Source organism: Cimex lectularius, unplaced genomic scaffold, assembly GCF_000648675.2.
Source record: "Cimex lectularius strain Harlan isolate CLEC.00 unplaced genomic scaffold, Clec_2.1 scaffold48, whole genome shotgun sequence".
Taxonomy (NCBI): Eukaryota; Metazoa; Arthropoda; class Insecta; order Hemiptera; family Cimicidae; genus Cimex; species Cimex lectularius.
Window position 1 is genome coordinate 398,955 of NW_019392708.1, and position 16,585 is coordinate 415,539.

At 33.4% G+C, this 16,585-nt stretch overlaps 1 protein-coding gene across 2 annotated transcripts in view; it reads right to left on the bottom strand.

Moving 5' to 3' along the window:
• Window positions 1-16,585, bottom strand: part of LOC106672544 (semaphorin-2A) — a 702,354-nt gene that overhangs the window by 346,668 nt on the left and 339,101 nt on the right. The gene's annotated exons all lie outside the window — the stretch shown is intronic.

Sequence of the window (16,585 nt, forward strand, 5' to 3'; positions counted from 1 at the left end):
TTTGGTCATTTTTTTTTCTAAATTTAATTTGTTTGTTTAGCTATAATTATAATTTTTATTAAATTATCCAATAAACAACAAAAAATATAACGATTGCAAATATTTCCTACAAAAAAGAAAAAGAAAAAAGTTGCACTTCTTTTGCCTTTCAGTGTAGATAAGTGTATGTGTAAGTGTATGGGTATGTACTAGAAAGTCAAGATTATGTAATTAATGTAATAAATTAAAAGCCTATTTACTAGAAAAACTCTATCCAATGTGGTGAAATGTGAGCACATAAATGTTACTACTTACAAAAATTGAGTTTGTACCAAAAGGTTTATCTTTAAGATAGCAATCTGAAAATGCTGGGTTTTCTAGTTATGCAGTTTTGCTCTGCAGGTGGTGTAGAGATTACAGATATATTTTTATGCAAGGAAATTTCTTGGGTTTTTTTTTTACTAACCTAGGCACCACAAAAGGATGGGAAAGATAGAAAAACACCTCCTTTAAGAATGACGCCTTCTAATGGTACAGAGGTCCTGGAATCAAATACTCGGAACCCATGGGAAAATACACCAGTATCTTCCAAGCTGATGTCTACGCAATCGAGAGACGGACTCAATTCAATTTGAATAAAGGGTACAAAAACAAGAACATAGCAGAACATGTTAGATAGCAACCATCAAAGCACTAAGCTCAAATATCATTAGTTCAAAGATGGTGCTGAACTGTAAAATCAAACAAAACATATTAGGTATAAACAATAATACATGTAGTTTCAATAAATAGATGAGTGTCGGTTCTTTTGTCTTCGACTGTAATCGATGCTACCCGATGAAAATCTGGACAGTGGGGAACGCAGAGCGTAGAGTAGGGTAGCATTGCATAGCATTGGGCAGATGTGCATGGGTGTAATGCTACCTTATGGAAAAAATTGGAAAATTGGACTTTGGAATACGTCGGGTACGTGTGTTCCCCGCTTAACTATCTAAAATTTACGGTCGGGATGAAATAAAGACAGGATGATTTGGCCTGTCAGATCCGACTAATTTAAGCGGTTCAGTTGGACAAACCTTAAAGTTGGAGAGAGCTTTAATAAAAACGTGTGTCCACCTAATTTGATTTATGTAAATCTGTTAGCCAGGTTCAAAAATGTTGCATTCTTGTTGAAAACGAATCGGACCTGTATGTTTTTTATACACATTTGTTTGTACCACGTGTTTCTAATGGTTTGTAAAAGTAAAGTCTTTTTTAACAAGTGTTAACCTCTGTTCTGATTTACCGGCAGTTGGTGAATGTAGTATGTCAATGAAAATTGATTTCTTTGCCCCTTTTCTCGGATGGGAATTAGCCGATCGGCCGGTAGTAATTGCGACGGCTGGGCGACTTGCCAAATGTAGGAGAGCTAACACGGTCTTATAACAGCAGGGAAAGATTTTATTGAAGGGTCCCCTAACAGGGGAATATTGAATCTCTCCAATTTGCCTTCATAGTTCCAGTTTTCTGGATGCCGTCCGACGAGTAAATTATCACATTTAAAATCATGGCCTCCTCCCCCCCCCACAGAGTAGGTTTTGAATAATTCAATTTGCCCAGCTATTTACGAACAGCACAGCTTAATTTATGTGCGCCATCGCTTATTTCTATGTAATACGATTGAATAAGTTTACGACTATTAAACCGGTATATTTGTAAACCACAATTACACTAATTGAATTAATTCAGAATCTACATACTGTTAATAATATGACGAGGTTGATACTAGAATTAATCGATTAAGTTTATAGAATAATTTATATTTTATTCTGCTAAAACCGCACTTTTATCAGCGGTAGTACATTAAAGATAAATTTATTACAACCTTTAAAAAAAATTGTTTTTCAGATGAAATATATTGCATAAACCTTTACGGAAATATTGCTTTTGATGTTATCCTCGTTGCGATCCATCCTTCCCACAAATTTGCACAGAGGGTTCATTAGTCTGGACTCAATCGACACGCGTATTGGACAGATAATCCCAGGGACGACCAGTTTTATCCTGTAGACCAGTTTCACTTTTGGTAAATTAACTTAGAAGCAGTTCCAGAAATAGAAATCCTTTTCCTTCCTTTGCCTTTGTTTCTACCGGGATAAAAGGATTTGCTTCTTAAAGGTTTTACTTGTTTCAAACCTACCCTCGATAATCCAAATAATCAGCAAACAACCCTATCAGATGGATTTGCTACAATAACAAGCCGAAGTAACGACATGGGCCTTAGCAAGGCTAAACGACGATAAATTGCACAAACTTTTCATCAATATTGACCACTTTGTAGTTAAATTATAAAATAATTACTGTTTTTCTGTACTCGCTCAATAAAAAAACTGTTAATAATGATTATTTTTCATTACAGTTAATTTTTTCAATAATGCAATTTAAAAAGTTTTGCCAAATGATTATACAACAATTTTGAGCAAGGATAAAATAAACGAACTCCGAAGTTTAAAACTCAACCACTAAAAATCAATCAGTTCAAAATAAATCTACAACAAATATCCCATTCATTAAAATATCTAAATTTATTGAAGGAAATCAATAGTATAAATTAATATCACACGAATATAAAATGTATTACCTTAATAATACGTATTAAACAGTAATAAAAATAAATTCACTTGTCTTTATTACTTATTTAATTCTGAGACATTCCACAGTCAAGGTACTGCGGTGGACGGTGAAGTTTTATAATCAAATATCCCTCCCATCTCGTACTCCCACGCACTGTTTAATCAGCTAAACTGTTATTCGATTTGCTCGATAGACAAGACTATGAATTTATTTGCTGTACGTTCAATATAATATCCTGAGAAAAAAATTAAATTATAATGTATAACAAAATAATATAAAATGAACAGCCTGATCTGAAGTTTAACTTGGGCTTGAGAGTAGGAGTTGTGAGCTTACAAATAATTTTATGAATTGCAAAAATAAACAAAAACATATTAATACAAATTATTGGTAGCTGTATGCATTCAATTTATTTGATATTGTCATTTTATGTAATTTTATAAATAGTTATTTTATAAATTTATTACTTATAAAATTTTCCCTTCTTTACTTATATGCTTTTAAAAAATATTAAATTCATAATAAGAGGAAAACCACACAAAAAAAATTGTTTTAATATAATAATCTTAATCTTACATTACATGCATTGTTATAATACATGGAAATATATACTTTAAAAACAATATAAGTTTATTATCGAATTTGTTCTTAGGATGTAACTGAAGTCCACAATAAGTAAAAGTTTATCTCTGTAAATAAGACTTGAATACATCAAAAGAAATTGTTTGACTTTTTTAGTTTTGAAATTAATATAGAATTATTTTGTGTTCGGCCTTCTATGCAACAGATCTTATCAAATCTGGCGGGAGAATATTTCTTGAAATTTTAAATTTGTAAAAGTTTTACCAGCATTTTTACCAAAGCATCGATATGAAATTTGAAGTATAGCTGCAATATCAGCGAATCCCTGTATTTTCCAGAAAGTTTTAGTTTAAATAAATCGATGATGTATATTAAAAATAGTGCAGGCTCTAAAGCACTTCCCTGTGGGATTAATATAATTTTGGTCCCACAATAAGTATAAGTTTGGCTTGTTTTCGTTTTTTTGAGTCCTACTTAACACATATGATTTAGTGAAATTGTAGACTGATCCTTTGACAGCAAGACAGAAAAGTCATTCAAACAATACCGCATTATCTAACAATTGAAACCTTTGAGATATCCAAGACCAATCCAATTTCTTATTTATTGTCAAATACTTTTGATATAAAATCAGAATCCTCAAACATTGCATTTTCTGCAGATTTCCATGATTGAAACTCGTGTTGGTCTGGGGCAATTATTATGTTATCAGAAAGTAATTTGACAATTATTTTTTTAACAATTTCCAAAATTGTATTTCATCGTAACTCACAAAGTCACAATTTGCCGTTGGTATCAACAAGTTGCAAAATGAGATGAATTTTAGTTTGCGCTAAACGTAAAAAAAAAAAAATTATTGTGATTTACCAAGAGGCTCGTGATGAAAATTGATTTTACGACCGCGATTGATTGCCAAAAACCTGTAGAGGTATATATATATAAATGCACATGTTCTATAATGTTAATATATATGTATAGATAAAGTGAACAGAAAAATTGCTCTATGCTCTTACGTTAAACTGTATAAATATAACTTAAAATTTTATATTTATAAAACCTTGTCCCAGATCTTTACCATCTTCTGGCTGTTGGTCTCACACCTGGGGATCATTTTAAAAACTTCATTTGTATTACAAATTGAAAAAAAAAAAAAAATGGANCCATGGACAATATGAACTTTTTTGTTCATTTTAGGGTGAAGAATCTACTGGAGAAGTTTGTAGCACGAGTAGCAATTCACCCTGTATATATATATAGCAAAACGTAATCAATAATTTTTTTCAATAGTGTTATTTTATTTTTTTATTTTGTAAATTCTGGTTTGTTTGTCTTAACGTCCAATAACCGGTACTGCAAAGTTCAACGACAATGCCCAATGCGATTTGCCGGAATAGATATGTAGAACAGCTGAATATCTTGGTAGAAAACCCCACGTTTTTCCTCCAGATAGATAATAACTCCTATAAATCTTTCTTCTCAATCAAATTTGGTCGGTACAATTTTATAAAAGTCCGTAACAGAACTCTTTGACGGAAAAAAATTAATTTATTTTTGTCCTTGTAGAAGTGTAAGGCAACGTTATCGATCCTCGCGATTAAACCCCTAAGGGATTACATTTTGGAAAAATCTTTTTTATCCCCGACGATAATCCTGCGGGTGAAGAGGTATTGTACCTTAGTCACTTTCTGTCCTGGAAGTTATCAGGTTCATAAATCAATAGAGTTTAGCGAGATTAAATCCGTTCAGAGGCAATATGAACCGGGCGACAATGGGAAAGCACGTGCGTGCAAGAATTGGCCGCACGCACTTCTAACGGCCTCCCCTTCCTTCTAAACTATTAGAAAGGATTTACTAGTATGCGTTCTTTGAAAGACTCCCTCTCGATGTGCAACAGAGTGTGATGGTTAAATTGATAAAAGATATCTCAGCCCTGGGATCGAATATTCGGAAGAATTAATTTACTTGGAATGAGCAGTGCTTGAATTATTGATTGTGATTAACGCTGAGAGAAAATAACCCCTGAGGGAGTTTATTTTATTTATTCAATTGTTTTAAATAAAATACTATGTTGTTTTAACTGTCGAACGATTTCGATTATTCAAACGTGTTGGATATCTTGATTAAAATAATCAATTTTGCAAAGTTAGCACTAATGGCTTACTTATAATTCATTTCATTTTTAAATACTCGCCACATTACAAATTTAAATTCAAACCGCCAAAAGTACAGTTGTTTCTATTTTAATATTGAAATAGTTGAAAATACTGCATTAGTTTTACAGACATTTCTAAACATGCCAGAATGAAGTTAGCCTGAACCTTTTCTACAAACAACTTATAATTTATAATGGTTTAAATACTATTTTTTATTATTTTCATCAGTATCAGTTATCTTGGATTTCTGGTTACTTGATCCATTTTTCATAGTCAAATTTGTATCAATTGGAATAGTTTAATTTAAAAGAACACTTGACGTTACCACATTTATGCGACTGCCGTTTATTGTTGTTATGTGTTGTAAAATCTTTTTTATCCCCGACGATAATCCTGCGGGTGAAGAGGTATTGTACCTTAGTCACTTTCTGTCCTGGAAGTTATCAGGTTCATAAATCAATAGAGTTTAGCGAGATTAAATCCGTTCAGAGGCAATATGAACCGGGCGATTGGTATTTTCGTTAATTATGATTATTTGGAGATTGTGAGATGCGGTCTGGTATGACAGGTTTACAGAAACATTTTCTTTATCGTGCCAACGTTTCGATCTTCATTGAGATCATCGTCAGGGCCTGGGATTTATAAACTTTTATTTATAAATACATGTAGAATGTGATAAAATGGATTTATACAATGATAGAAGTTTCAGACTCAAAGTATTTGTACTACGTTGTTAATTATAATTAACTTTAATTTAGTATCATATATAGATTACTTTCACGTAAAATTACTTTGGTATTTTTGTTGCAGACTTAGTTTTTTTGACAAATTGCCCCTGATTAAAGCCAGCAAAAAAGCGACTTTAGCAAAAATCCAGACGATCTACATTTTGCCTCTAATTTGAAATGTCGTTTATATGTGTTCAATACTTTTAATATCAAACTTTCGTCTAATTTTCGTCGTGAAAAAGAAAACGAATTGTCATTATATTATTATTTGATATGTTGGAAAATATTTCGTAGTTAAATTAGTATAAACTGCTTTCTAATTAAAATAATCATAGTGATCATAGATTTATTCGATATGAAAATGGTGTGTTAAGAATTTCTTTGCAGAATGAGAATAATAGAACCATATTCCTGAAGCCTACAGTAAACAACCAGAGAGAGAGAGAGAGACAATATTTAGACAGTTTGTATTTTAGACAAGTTACAAGACTGAAATATTTTTTATTGCTTTCTTAAAGCTTTATTTTCTTTGTTTTAATAACTTTGGACCGTTAATATAATCGAATCATTGTCAGTTGCAGTTGGAATTTGAAAATATTTTGTATTCCAATTAGTGTAAAATTTTTTACAACCATACAATACTTCATTATTGCAATCATTTTGACATTTATTTAGAATTATTTAATATGAAAGGGTTTGATAAGAATTGTTTTGGGATCATCGATGACAAATATTCCGTGACCTAAACCTGTAATAAAATGGACTAACGCGAAAAACAACAAGTAGACAGTCGCTGAACATTGTGTTGTGGCGAAACTGGCCTAAACAAGAGGTTAACCGTTATGAGAGTAATTGTTGTCGGTTTGTATTATTTCCCTACAGTAATTAAGCGAAAGGAATTGTGTTAATTTTTAATAATCGCCTAATTTAGAGGTATTACATGGGAAACAACAGGTTTATGGAAGAAATACAGCCTTTTCGTCTTCAATTTTACTTGGCCGTCAATTCAGTTAAGCCCATCAATTCATTTCCCAATGTATTGTCTTTTAGTGGCCTATTGTCTGACAAGCCCTTCTAGTTTAGAATGTTGGAAGGGGAGTTTCGCCATTTTAAACACTTGACTCAACTTCCGTTTTACTTACTTTGCACTAGTGCCATTTCAGTCCACAGGACTTTCACAACATAGCCATCGATTCCACATAGTCACAGAGAAAGTACCCTTTCCATGCACGATTTTGAATAAATCTCTCCATTAGAAATGCATGCACGAACCGATAGGCTTCTGTAATACTGAGGAGGGAGTGTTTCTTTCACTCAATTACTCCCGCTCACCTTTTATAATAACAAATCGTGCATATTATATTAACAACGTGTAATTCGATCCGGTTGAAAAATGTATTATAAATTCTTATCTCGTGATTGTACTCTAAATACAAAACATGAAACATTATTTTGCATTACGAACTGTAAACGTTTTTTTATTGTTATGCTGCTGTACGCTTTTCATGATATTTATTGTAAATATTGTAAGTTTAATCGGGCATTGGTAGCAAGAGGGGGCGAGGCGAGCTGACGCTGCATTGTCGCTACTCCGGTCAAACAGGTCATCGAAGCCCCAGTTTAAGATGAGCTGTGTGATGTGCTAGGTCGCCGTGGTTTTCCTCTTGCTCTCTTTTGGTAATAAAATACTTATATCTGCATCCATAATATGGAGTCCTATTTAATCCTTGCCATTATTCCTATCATTAACAATACGACTAGTTAGTAAGTATGAATGAAACAATATAACTGGAAGGACTTCTAAAAACCACTTAAATTAATTAATTGTTAAATATATCTTCTTTAAATAATACAATTATGTGGACTGACTCAATGTGAATGTGAGGGAATGTCCCTGCTGTGTTGTGATTTCCCTTATCATGTGTAACATTTTATGTTTACATTGCATCAATTGTAAAATTTGCTTGGTGTGACTATAAATCGCAGTTTACAATTCATAATTTTAAATTTTTAAAATTATGAACATTTAAAAATTAAATTTTTTTTTGTATCTATAATCTCAAAGTTACTGTGGATTAGTAAGCATCATGATACCTATTTTTATCTAGTAGAACAGAAACAGTACATTTTGGAATTATGGTATTATTTTTATTTTTCCCTTCATATTTATCCCATTATAAATAATTCATTATATTTAGTAGTCTATTGACCAAATCACTTCTTTCAATTAATTAATCTTTTTATATAAGGTTTGTTTGAAATGAAAAAGTTAGTGCCACGAGCGGGATTCGAACCCACGACTTTCGGCTAAATACGCCGCTGCTCTACTACATGAGCTATCGTGACTTCCAACCACTCGGATACCAACAACCTTTCGAATTTTCCCTCTATTTGCCATTTTTCAAATAAGTAATTTTTATACAGTCATCTGTTATGTCTGTTTAAAAGGGTTTAATAAAATTAATCATTTTATTTAAATGTGATGAGTTATGGCCAGAATAAAAGTGTGTAGCTGATGGGACTTATATTTAAAAATTCAAAAAGGCTTCAATTTGAAAATTACATGTTTAATATTAATGAGTGGAATAAAATTGCCTGTAAAGTAAACATACTTTGAAAAATATTCGACATCGGTCCGATCAAATACAAATCGAAGCTTTCCGAGTTTATTTTTCTTCTTGTGCAATCCTAATTCGACAAACGCTTAAAACTTTGCCAGAGGCTGTGGAAGGGTCCATCACGGGGTTAAGTTAATTAAAAGACTTCTTCCGAAAGGAACAGAACGAGAGGGGGAGAGCAATAATTTATTCCATCCCCTTTCGTAATTTGTGTTTCGGCTAAAAGGCCAAGCCGAAATGAAAGTCGAACAACAGAAATAAGACGCCGGAAGGACAAAGGCCTCGGCTCGTTGAGACAAATGTTGAAAGGAAACGTCGGCCCGATAAGTGGATTTCCGCTTATAATTCAAGTTTCCATGTTTTTAGGTATATCGCATTTATTTTTCCTTCCTTGCCCGGCACGGGAAATTCCTCCTTACGAAAAGCTTACATGGCGAACTTCACGAATACATAAAAAAAATGTTTTTCGCTTCAAGCTTACGGTTAACGCGATAGTAACGACGTAACGAGTCCAGGTCTAGGATGCTTTCTGGCATATAAATACACATAAAATTGTGGATTTTATTTTATATTCAACGGCGCCTCTATACGCCTCTGTTAAAAAATGTATAATATTTCTGAGTAGGTTTATTGACATAAGAAATAAAACACCAGAAGAAAAGTAGTGTTCGTGTTTTGCCATACAAGTCGCAATAATTCATACAAAAACTATTATTTAGCATTTATAACAAAATTAATCATTTAATACATTTTTCTGTTGTAATTGTCCTTCCTAAAATTAACGACTATTAAATATTCCACTGGAACTTACGTTATGTAAAACTAAGGATGTGTAGTGAATATGGAGAATAAAGAAGCACGTCCAGAAGATAGTGCAACAATTTTTGCCTCGTCACCTTTGAAATATTTAGGCCTTACGTTGTCGTGAATGAAAATGACATCTATTTACCGTTTTAGTCATTTCGCCGGAAGTCATCGATTTGGTTTCAGGAAGCGAAGTTCACGATAATATGAGCAAAATGATAGATGAAAACATTTTTCTATGTGGTGTTGTTGCAACATAATAATCATATAATAAAATTTTTTACCGTTTCACAAGTTGGTAAATTGTTTAGTTAATTAATATTTAATTATTCGCCGAGAAACCAACCATGATAGTATTACTTACTTAATTCATTTACTTTATGTCCCAGGCTGGGTTTTCTTGCAAAATGTTTTAGTTTCCTACAATTAGAATCGGATGAATAATTTAATTATCTTCCTTTTTTTTCGCAAAATAGACAAAATATGCGTAAGATTTCTGTTTCCTACAATACGAAGGAATGATACTTTTGACAGTTTGGGAGTAACACTGGGCGCGGAGTGCGTTTTTTACCATTCATACTGCAGAATGAAAGTACAGGAACTTACAGCACAATTTGTAGAACTGTCGTGCGTCGATAAGAAAACTGATTGGCTTTCAATAATTACCTCGTGCCAAATAACAAAATATGCCGTACGACACGGCGAGCAACATATGTATTTTTCTTCAGAATTATATTTGATTAAATCTTTACTCTAGCCGTTGACTGAAGGATTTCCAGGGATAAACATACCTACCGTAATTTGGCAAATCTCCTCTGGCACACTCGCTAAACATCATCATCACATAATGTAAAAATTTAAATTTTATTAGCTATTTGTTATTTCTGAACTACTCATAACATTCTACGAAGGCTGAATAGTTTACAATTTTTCCCATGGAGTAAAATTGCAAAATCGTTATTTCTGACGGATGGCCGAGTTCCTCTCGATCTTCATATCGTGTTGGAACATTTATGCAGTTTGTACAAGAAAATGATAGAATTCGTGAAATGGCAAACAAACCACTAACAATTGGTTATTAAATATTTACCACCTTTTTCTTTGCACTGAGAACGCTAAACTTCTCTTGCAAGTCTTATCTTAAACTTATCTTGCAAGAAGCCGGATTAGATCAGGAAAATACAATAAATAAAAAATTCATTCTACAGGAACATCCAAATCCGATCACAATTAGTTTAATACTCATAATACTCACTCGTCGGAGAGGCTCTTGCGAGTCAAGAGCACGACCGGTAGATGGCCCTCAGAGAATCTGAGCAGGAGACGAGGGATCGTCCTCACCCGACTGAGGATTGGCCATACTCGGTTGACACATGGGCACCTGCTTTTGGGCCAAAGCCCGCGCAGGTGCCCTTTATGCAGAGAAAGGTTGCTCGATGTGTCCCACATAATAGAGGCTTGCTTGGCTCCATACAGAGAGCGTGTAGGCATGCCGCCGGATTTAAGAAGAGTCCTCGAGCATGGTAGCGAGTTTCAGAGTCCCCTGTTCCGCTTTTTAGGGAAAATTGGGGTTTTTTATTGTATATAGTATGTCTTATGTGTTATGTGTCTATATGTTTTGTCTGTGTGCATGTATTTATTAGCGTGAATGGCGAGGGGTGAGGGTGAATATAACGTCATCATCGCCCCTCGAACGATGAAAGCGGGTGAGTGTGTGTTCGGGGTCGATGGCGGAATATTTATAAAAGTACCCCATCGACCCCTAGTTTAAGTGTAGGTCGGTGGAGGAATATCAAGTACTCCACCGACCAAACGGAATGAGTGTACTGTATGGATGTATTTAAATGTACAAATGTATTTATTTGTATGAACGTGTATAGAATATAGACTTAGTGGGGGCTGAAATGACCTAGATGTCGGAAGCCCCGGAAAAAAAAAATACTCATAATAGTGAATAGATTAGAGAATCGCCGAACATAGTCTGTTAACGATAGTGAATTGTAAAAATTCACACATAAGAATTCAAGGGAAAAAAGCCCTAATTCAGCGTGGCACATCAGACAGGAGTACAATATAAAAGCTATTTCGCCTTGATTCAAGTAGACAGAATTAGAAAGTAAATGTAGCACAATGGAAGGCGTTTGATGAGTCATGGGGGCACGCAATTTTTCTATATTTTTTAACAGTAATACTACGGTTAAGGATTCAAAAAACGTTTGTTACTTAGATTTCCATTGTATTCAAGGTGCGACAACATAGCATAATAAGTTCCAACTGATCTACAGCCGCAAACTCAGCTTTCAGACGTGTCCCGGTTTTCTCTCCATTCGCCAGACAGACGTCGAGCATCTGTAGAGCTCTTCAGCCAATGCAACTACGACAAGAGGGTTGTTCGGAGGTGGTTCAGTCATAGTGTGAAGTGGAATTTCTTAGGAATATGTGGTTCCATTTGCTCCTGTTATTGGCGAACAATTTTTTGGGACGAGCTCGGACGTTGGGTAAAACGAGGAAATAACCCTCCTATAATCTTAGCTGGGCTGAAAGTTATTTTATTTGACATTTGGGATGAAATTCCTCAAGTAGTGGTTAAAGGCTTACGTATGAGCATGATGACTTCTCAATGTGTAATAAATGCAAGAGAACGTAATACACCATATTAAAAAAAATTTATCTTTGTTTTTATACTGTTTTATGTTCATATACAAAAGTGGTTTTCTTTGTTTTATTAATTGTTTGTTTTTTAGAGATATTTTTATTTTCACACTATGTGTTAATAAATACCTGCATTATAAAAGACACTTTTTTTGCGCACCAGTGTATATTTTATTCACTTTATATATTTTCATACACTTATCTTGGAATGTTTAATATAAAGGAGAAAAAGTATTGAAAATATGAGCTGCTATTTATGAAATTAATTACATCAACACTTTAATCCCCCATGTTAATTATAAAGTTATAATTTGCCAAAGTTAATTAGCCTATTTACTTCAATCATGTGGAAAATATTTTTACCGATTAAAAAAATATATTTTGTTACTCTACAATTCTCATTTAACGTTCATTATTCGGTTTCACTACAGAAGGTCGAAAGATGCTGTAATTAAATAATAAATCTTTTGTCAAGCATTTTATAAAGAAAAGTTTGTTGAAAAAGATAATCAGATTGCTAAATCGGTTGTTTATTAGAATATAATGTTCATTGTTCCCAGGTAAAAATCTGTAATTTTGTTTCGAAATTAGAAACGAAAATAACGTCTTATTGTCCAAAAGTCGGCAGAGATTAGATTAATCGATTTTCTTTGGTTAACAAATAGTACGAAGTCAGAGTTAATGAGAACAAACAGAGATTATACGCTTGTCACAACGCTATAAATATTTGCCGGTCTATTTTATCACCAGAAACTGTGGGAAGCGGTGGGATATGAAAATGTTCATTTTACGTTATCAATTACCAACAATTTCGGGAGCCCCTCGCACGCAATGTCGATCCGTATTGACTCCCTGACTCATACTCGAAAACGTTTTACAACTCCTCTGTCGAGTAACAACATGAAACAGTATTAAAAAAAAATTGAAATCTGTTTAGAGTCTTCAACTTGGCTTGAGATGTTTTGCATTCAGTATGTCAAGTGTGAGCTTTAAATCTTTTTTAATTATGAATTTTCAAAGCTGCCTGACTGGTTCACTAACAGATTATCCTATTGGATCAACCAGCTAATTTAGACTGGTTGTCTTTCTTCTACCATACATTCTTAACTATGGAACCATCATGAGTATTTTTGAAAATATTATGCCATCATGGAGCATTTTGGTCAGGTCCAAAATGTATTATATTATTTAAAAACTAACCATATGTATTTTTTCTGTAGACGTTAACTGTGAATAATGCTTTTGCTTTAGGATATAATCTTGACATTATAAAAAGGTACCTAACTTTAACAATATAATAAAATGTAATTGTTGATTTTTTAAAATAAACATTCTTTGATCACTAACATTGAAAATAGGTGGCTTTTTTATTCATTATTACATTCATCCAGCTGTATAAAAAGACCAATTCAAAATATTTTTAACAAAATGTCTATGGCAACTGCGCAATGATGTAAGTTCTATGTACACAATATTTTATGGTTAGTTTACTACATAATTTGTTATTGTTTAAATAAAGCTGAACCAGAAGAACAATTGAACGAAGTAAGAATATTAAGAAAATTAGAATCTATCAATACAAAAATAGCATCATAGTAAGCTAATTTGAGTATAGTTGTGAGATTTTCTATTCAGGTCTGACGAACCTAAATTTTAGTAATCTCTGACCATTTTGGATTTCTACTCTTCCTGTTTTGGTCTGTCAAGACGTAATTCAACTTCTGATTATGGACAGTAACCCCTCTGAAGACTGCGAAAAGCCGAATCGCGTCTGGCCGACCAAAACAGCGAGGATATGAAAACCAAAAACGTATTTATAAAAATGGTATTTAATGCGGTTTTTGGAAAACTTTCTCACTGGTTATAGAAATTATTTATTTATGCTAATTATTTACAGAAATCATAATTACCAATCTGCACCAGTTCTAGATTGTACTCTGTAGAAATGGATTTATATGTTGGTTTGATCGGCAGAGGAAAAAACGCAAAATGTTAACATTAACATCCGTTAAATCCGTTTACGGTTATTATTTTATGTTTTTTAAAATGGCCTCATATGAAATATATTATTCTCGAGAAACAAAACCTATAATTCAAATAAGCCCTATTATTATCCCTGATCTCAGGAAATTTACAAGAATCGTTTCAATTGGTCAAAGTGCTCTCATCAAAAAGTAATTTTTTAGGCAAGAAGACGTGGTTAAAATATCTGATATTTTTCAGATCATTGAGTCGTTTAGGAAAAAAGGATTCGGCAAATCAAGGAACGGCTAAATTATTATGGGAAACATCATTATAAAGGACGATCACTTATATTACACATCCGATCTTTTTATTCTATTTAAGCGATAAACTTTTGTTATGGTAGAACGTTTATTTGTATTGCCTGCTTATTTACCATTCTCGAATTTTATAAACAAATTCAGAGTTGTCCACGAAATATACAATATTCTAGTAGGGAAAAAACTGTCAGTACTTGTAATTGATGCCCTTCCAGTGACACTTTCGTAGGTGCACCTTACAAGTTGGGCTGTAAATTCCGCCGGGGGACAACAATATAAAGGCCAGGTCCCGGCGATTCGAACAATAGGAACAGGGCCCATCCCTCAGCCGACAGATGTTTTAGTACAGTAGTTCCGTTATTCCCTCCCGGTCCTATTTTGATTTAGGGGGAGAAGGTGCCGGGGCGACAAGTTGAAGTGGAAAAGCTTAAAAAGCTTATCCGCTAAGTGTCATAACAAGGAGTTAGTGGAAGGCCGCTGAGGGACTGCGACCGGCTGAAACACACTTCGCGGATTTACATCAACAGGTACCTCGGCCTCAAATCCAATAAATTATCGCCAGACAATTTATACCGTACAAATATTTCAACTGGATTAAATGTAAAATTAAAATCAGCCAAACAAATCGTACAACGGAATTTGTCGGCTGTCATGCAATACGAATCGACTTAATGAATTAAAAATTATAATTTCTTCCATGGCGATAATAGCAGATACGAGCAGTATCCAAACAGAAGATACAGTATATCAGGTTAAACATAAAATTTTCTTAATTTCCATGAATCTTAACACACCAAACGTAGAAATGTCAATTGCGCAATATTCTAAAATTTAAACATTTGTATATAATTAAAATTATATATTTTAGAAATGTTCAGAATAAATAATGCTGATCATTTGAAGTAATCAAATTTTGTATTCAAAAATAATTATTTCGAACGTTTTATACTTTTAGAAATGCTCTATGAAAAAAATACCATACTAGATGAACATATTTGTACGTAATTATGTAAAATGATGATTCCTTGTTTTGCCAGAAAATTATTTGACACATTGTAAATAATTATATAGCTTGTATGTTTGTGACATAATACCTAGCTTTTTGTACTATTTATCTTCACCATATCTTTACATAAAACATTGTTTCTACTGTCTTTCATTTGACTAATTTATCATCTTCATGGCCAGCTTTTCGAAAGAGAATTATATTCATGTTTGCATTTAGACAGGCCAATTTGTCGCTAAATGTTAAATACATTTGCCAGTGAAACGGCCAAATGAAACTGCATGTTGCAATCCATTCCGGCTTTCGTCGTGTCTTATCTTTGTTTTTCGGTATATTTGTGGGAATAACGATGTAACCAAAGCATAAGAAAGTTTCCGTCAGTAAATATTATTCTTTCTTTGTATTATAAACAATTAAATCTTGAGATGTCTTTTTTTTACAAACAACCGATAATTATTCCGTCACTAGGAAATATATTTAATAAACGTTCTAGTATCCTATTTGAACATAATCGGAGTTTGGACTGAGTCAGAACGATAGGATTGATAGCTGCAAAACGGATGACAGCCATGCTTCACGGGCTCGCCTGATTTCGAGTTTATTCTGCAAGTAAGAAGTACAAAGAAACTATACAAATACGGCTTGGATGCCGTACCATTGGAACGTGATAAGAGCAAAAATGTGTCCATCCAGTTGTTCTTTCTATTGTGGAATTTATCTATATATTTTCTAGAGATACATTGCAGACTGACAATTCCTCTGGTTGTTTGTTTATTATTCGAAAGTGATTTGTTTTGGGTCATTTCTGAATAAAAAAAATAAAAAAGTCGGATAACAAATAGGAAAGTGGGTATAAACCGAATGTCGTTCCGACAGTAAAATTTAAAACGAACGCTATCAGTAAGTAAAAACTCTGTTTAACACCGGCAAGGAAGGATTCCATGGAGTAAAATAATTAAGTTGTAAACATCTGCCATAAACAAACAACCGGTTGTATTGAGTGCTTATTGCGGTTTTGTAAATAACAACTAGTAGTTAGACGGATAGTCGGGGTGAAAGGACCGGTTTCCATCCCGGCTCTTTGTTCGAACAGGTTCTTCTGGACGCGATCGGGATTTGGATTCGCGGCATCGTCTGCTGTCACGCTCGGCTGAAAACGGCATGGGAA